General features: G+C 38.4%; 1 pseudogene; it reads left to right on the top strand.

The window, feature by feature from the left end:
* Nucleotides 1-4,267: 4,267 nt before the first annotated feature.
* LOC105822273 lies at nucleotides 4,268-5,207 on the top strand (annotated as a pseudogene).
* Nucleotides 5,208-6,406: the final 1,199 nt, after the last annotated feature.

The following is a 6,406-nucleotide window of genomic DNA, read 5'->3' as shown; positions in this document are numbered from 1 at the left end:
GAAAAAAAAAATTCTATGAGTCCCTTGCCACACTGTTGTCATGGCAACAAGGTTTATCATAGCAAACATTTATTCACTGAACATTTATTGAGTTCCTACTGTGCAGTAAGCTCTTTACAGGTATTGAAGATTCAGAAAAAAAGGACAACTTGTTTTAAATAAACTCAGATTGAAGCTGGGCAGACCTGTTTGTAATCAAAGTAACCTTAACTCAGGGTAGGAGGAGCTATTTCAGAAGTGTAAATTGGTGGTGAGGGGAAGGGGGACTCTGAGGAGAGAATGGTTAGCTGGGAATGGAGGAGTCAGAGACGTTTTCCTAGAGGAGATATTAAAGCTGGGACTTACAGGATGGAGGATGAAGCAGGGTTTTGCAGGCAAAAAAGCAGGGAACATTCTGGCCTTGCAAAGGGAATAACTCTGGCAACAGTATGGACTGGGGGAGAGTCTGGAAGCAAGAAAACCAAGTAGAGGAGTATTAAAATAGAAAATGCCAGATGGGCACAGTGGCTCATGCCTATAATCCTAGGACTCTAGGAGGCCGAGGTGGGAGGACCGCTTGAGGTCAGGAGTTTGAGACCAACCTGAGCAAGAGCCAGACCCAGTCTCTACTAAATACAGAAAAAATTAGCTGGGCATGGGCCTGTAGTCCCAGCTACTCAGGAGGCTGAGGCAGGCGGATCGCTTGAGCCCAGGAGTTTGAGGTTGCTGTGAGCTAGGCACAGCACTCTAGCTGGGATGACAGAGGGAGATTCTGTCTCAAAAATAAATTGATTAATTAAATTAAATAGAAAATGCCAGAAGTGACAAGGGCTTGATTTAAAATAATTCTGATGTTTTAAAGGAGATGGAAAGGCGATACCAAATTCTAAAGACATCTCTGAGTTAGAATCTGCTCCCAGGTTTCGGGTTTGGACGGGTTACTTGAACATATTGTGGAAAGTAATTCATTAGATATTTTACAGTTAGAATTGTGTATCTCGAGCCAAATTAAAAATAGCACATTATATATATCTCCCAATAACTACTACCCTCACTCTACTTTATAGCCACACTCCCTAAAATAATCGTTTATAATCATTGTCCTTTTTCCCCCTCCCATTCATTCTGTCCTAGATATTTGTCAACCTGCCTTCTGCTACCTCCACTTTACCGAACTGTTCTGTTGTTACCAAAACTTCCTACTTGCCAAATTCAATGAACAGGTTTAAGCTTGTATCTAAATTGTGGGCTCTGCACCTTCTGAACTCAAGCAGCCCCTCCAGAAACTACTTTGTTTCTTGGCTTCTCAGATTTACAAAACTGATTATTTTCCGCTCGAGCTGTTTTTTCCTTCTCTTTTTTCTTAATTAATGCAGTAACCACTCAACAAGTTGCCCAAGCCAGAAACTTTAAAGTCATCCTCATTTCCTCCTTCCGTTTTACCCACAACCAATCAGCTGAAAAAATCTGCTGTTTAATATCTCTTGAATTCACTACCTTAGTTTATAGTCTCATCAACTCTTAACTGTCAAACTTGCTTCTGAGTTTGTTTTCTGGCCTCTGTCCAGTCTTGCCCAGTTGAATCCATTTTCTACACTGCTGCCAGAGTGAGCTTTTTAAGACACAAATTTGACCATATCTTTCTCCTACTTAAAATAAGTCACTATTTTTTCTGGAAGAAAGTTCAAACTCTTTAGCCTGCTTAAACAAAGCCTTTATAATCTGAATCTCCTTTCCAAACTTTTCCAAACAAACCGCATTGCAAGTTGCATTTTATGTGAATTGAATTAGGCAAAAATCAAACTAATGTAATATAAAAATAATAGTCTTACTTTGTATATGCAAAATGGAAATAATGTAAATTCCTTCAGATAGTTTATCTAGAAGGACATAATTTCAAAGCTGGTAGGCCAAATGAGTTTTAAAATGTTAACATTATTGCCACATACAAGTGTCTCTCATACCTGGTAGAATTATCTGCTTCCAGGTTAGCATTATGTAAGCTAGGCTATTCTTTAAATATCTCAGAAGTTCTTGAGACATATAGGGTATTACTGTGCTATTTTTCCAACATAATAATTTTAAATATTTTATATCTGATTGAACAATGTTATCAAAGTGCTAAGGAGTATTGTTACTGCTTGTGCTAAAAATCATCTCCAGATACATACGTTGGAATAAAAGTTAGATGCAAGAAAATAATATTAAAAAGACAAAAATATCACCATGATAGCCTGTGTGGAGAGAGCATTGTACAAAACATAGTAATAATGCTGATAAAGCTGGAAAAAAAAAAAGCAAGAATAACACTTTGGTTGATGTAGATTTATGCACTCCAAGAGTATCTCCTCCCATACTTTTACATTATATTCCCAAGGAAAAGTTAATCTTGAACTTTGTGAGATTCAGAAATGCATTCTTTATGTAAAATGTGACTACTTTTGCATTATTTATGGTAAAAATGATGGGGCTTTAAACAAGCTGCGTTATCTCAGCCTCCCTGTTTTCTGGCCTTTGTTCACATTGTTCTCTCTTCGTGGAAGCTCTTTCCCTGGCCTTGAAAATGCTTGCTTCTCTTTCCAGACAGCACAGCCATCATATCCTCTGATGACCTTCTCCAACACCACCAGAAAGAAAGGATTTTTTGTAAATCCAGCTCTTACAGCATTCATTATACTATTTTGTAACTGTTTATATATTTGCCTCTCCCACTAGACTGTGAGTCACTGGAGGTCAGGAGCTAAGTCTCATTCATTTGAGTTTCATCAGCTTCTAGCCCCATTCCTGATGCATAGTAAATGCTCAATAATTAATTGGTGGATCAGTTCAAATGTTGTGTAATACTATTATTTTTTAAGGTAACTGTGTCCTATAAATCTATGTACTAATTGACTAAATAAATACAGTAATAAACACTAGTAATTTGATTCAATTCCTGCCCCATACTGCTTGGTACATTTCAGGTGAATTACTTTCATAAATATGTGTACATTACATAGTATTAAAGTTTGTAGATATAGCAAAGAAATGGAACATATACACAAAGGAATATTATTCAGCCGTAAAAAATAATGAAATCATGTCTTTTGCAGCAGTGTAGAGGGAACTGGAGGCCATTATCTTAAGTGAAATAACTCAGACACAGAAAGACAAATACTGTGTGTTCTCACTTACAAGTGGGAGCTAAACAATACATACACATGGATCCAGAATGATAGACAGTGGAGACTCAGAAGGGTGGGGAGGTGGGAGGATGATGAAAAATTACCTAATGGGTGCAATGTACGTTATTTGGGTGATGGATACACTTGGCTTGATCACTATGCAATCTATCCATGTAACAAAATTACACCTGTACCTCATAAATTTATACAAATAAATAAATAAATAAAGTCTGTAGAGAAGACCATGCTAGCAATTATTTCACCAACTGATAGCTAGTTGAAACATAGAGTCCCTCTCAGGTTAACAAATGTCTGCCTTCTCAGTTAATGCAGTGTTGAACAAATGCATTCTGACACTGGTAACAGGGTTGTGTCAAACCTGCAGTCCCCAACATTTTTGGCATCAAGGACCGGTTTCGTGGAGGACAATTTTTCATGGATGGGGTGGGGGAGGGATGGTTTCGGGGTGATTCAAGTGCATTACATTTCTTGTGCAGTCACACCTCTCTGCTAATGATAATCTGTATTTGCAGCCACTCCCCAGCACTAGCATCACTGCCTCAGCTCTGCCTGACAGCATCAGGCATTAGATTCTCATAAAGAGCACACAACCTAGATCCCTCGTGTGCGCAGTTTACATTAGGGTTCACACTCCTGTGAGAATTAATGCCACTGCTGATCTGACAGGAAGTGTAGGTTATGTGATGATACAAGCAATGGGGAGCAGCTGTAAATAAAGATGAAGTTGCACTTGATCGCGTGCTGCTCATCTCCTGCTGTGTGGCCCGGTTCCTGACAAGCTGCAGACTGGTACCAGTGTGGGGCCTGGGGGTTGGGAACTGCAGCGTTAAATGATGAAGCCATAAAGGTGAATAAGGAAAATACCCTCATAAAGCTCACAATCTAGTCATTATAGTTCTGATTTTTAATATTAAATTTGGTTTGGGTTTTGGTAAAAAAAAAAAAAATGTTTAGACTTAGCAACCTTTTTATCCTCTGCTATTATTACTTTCCCCTCAGAGTCTTCCTTATCCTCTCCTTCAAAAAATTAGGTGATAATTCTGAATTGTAGGACTGCAGGAACGGTCAGGTTCTGGGACAGCTGGCAGCAGTGGTGGTGACTGGATTAACTTTACGAAAGGAAAGCTATTTTGCGACAGTCCTCTCTGCTAGAAATGGCCAATGTGCTTTGTAACAGAACCAGACTGGTTTCCTATCTCCCAGGGCTTTGCTCTGTAGTTAAAAGGGTGGTCAATCCCAAAGCCTTTTCAACTACAGGATCATCAGGTTCCGATGAGTCTCATGTGGCCACTGCACCTCCAGAAATATGCTCTCGAACAGTGTGGCCTGAGGAAACTATGGGACCATTTGGACCTCAGGATCAGAGATTCCAGCTTCCTGGGAACATGGGTTTTGATTGTCACCTCAATGGGACTGCTTCACAGAAGAAAAGCCTGATTCATAAAACTTTGCCTGATGTTCTAGCAGAAACTTTATCAAGTGAAAGACATGAGTTTGTTATGGCACAATATGTGAATGAATTTAAGGGTAGTGATGTACCTGTTGAACAAGAAATTAACAGTGTAGAAACTTACTTTGAAAGTGCCAGAGCAGAGTGTGCAATCCAAACTTGTCCAGAATTGCTGCAAAGAGATTTTGAATCACTATTTCCAGAAGTAGCTAATAGCAAACTAATGATCCTGACTGTAACACAGAAAGCTAAGAATGATACGACTGTTTGGAGTGAAGAGGTAGGAATTGAAAGAGAAATGCTCTTACAAAAGTTCATCAGTGGTGCTAGGGCAATTTGCTATGCTCTTCAAGCTGAAGGATATTGGGCTGACTTTATTGACCCATTATCTGGTTTAGCATTTTTTGAACCATACACAAACAACACTCTTTTTGAAATAGATGAACACTACTGACATCTAGGATCCTCATCAATGACCTTGGATGCTGTAAAGTGATCCGTCGTAGTCTCTGGGTACCCATGTGTTTTTAGGAAGCATTTTCACTAATGCAACACCAGACAGCCATATTATGAAGAAAGTAAGTGGAAACTAGCAGTAATGTCAATTTATTTTGCCGTACTATTTGCATGTTACATTTGGGTTAATCTATAAACACTGTCAAAGACTTCAATTTTTAAAAGATACTTATTTCTAAGTATTTATTTCAATATTTATAAATTTACAACATTCTCAAGTGATTTGTGATTTTTAAATTGCAAATGCTCATTATTTGTAATATCTTTGAATGCACATTGAACACATCCACATCATATAGAATGTGGTAATTAGCATGGAACCAGGGTATGATCTCTTATTGTTATTTCTCCCCTTTATTGGAAAAAAACTCAGTTTTAATTGTTATTCTCCAACAATAAATCACACTTTGGTTATGATAAAAAAAAATTCTAAATTGTGTAGCTCTCATTATAAATATTGTTTGAGCTTAGAGAAGAGCAATTTCCATATGGGAATTTGAGAGAGGCTCTGAATAGCTCCTGCAGTTTGAATATTGGAAGGAAACAGAAAAGCACCTCATAAGTGGGATAAAAAATTTGAGACAAGTGTCTTTGTTTTCTGTATTGAGTGACTTGTCATGTTTCTTCATATTAGTTTTCTATTGCTGCTATAACAAATTACCACATATTTAGCAGCTTAGAACAGAACATGTTAACTTACTGTTCACCCAGAAGTCTGGGTGAGCTCAGTCACTTACTCTGCTTCATGTCTCTCAAGGACAAAATTATGGCTTTGATCAGCCTAGGGTCTTCTCTGGAATCTCTAAAAGAGAATCCCTTTCAAGTTCTTTCAGGGCTGGCTAAATACAGTTACTGTGGTTATAGGGCTGCTGCTTCTGTGACTTGTTCACTGTTGCCCAGAGCCTCTCTCAAAACCTGAATGTCTCTTGCATTTCTAGGCTTATGTACCCATCATCTTCAAAGCCATCAATATTAGACTGAGGTCCTCTCATACTTGAATCTCTCTTACCTCCCATCCTGGCCTCGGACTGAGAACACTCTGTACATTTATTTATTTATTTATTTATTTATTATTTTAGCATATTACAGGGGTAAAAATGTTTAGATTATATATATTGCCTTTGCCCCACCTGAGTCAGAGCTTCAAGAGTGTTCATCACCCAGATGGTGTGCATCGCACCCATTAAGTGTGTATATATACTCATCCCCTCCTGCCCCCTCTCATCTGCCCGACACCCAATGAATGTTATTACTATATGTGCACTTAAGTGTTGAT

Source organism: Propithecus coquereli, unplaced genomic scaffold (assembly GCF_000956105.1).
Source record: "Propithecus coquereli isolate 6110/MARCELLA unplaced genomic scaffold, Pcoq_1.0 Scaffold6, whole genome shotgun sequence".
In the NCBI taxonomy this organism is placed as follows: Eukaryota; Metazoa; Chordata; class Mammalia; order Primates; family Indriidae; genus Propithecus; species Propithecus coquereli.
Note: the sequence above shows the minus strand (reverse complement) of the source record. Positions and strands in the feature narration are given on the sequence as shown.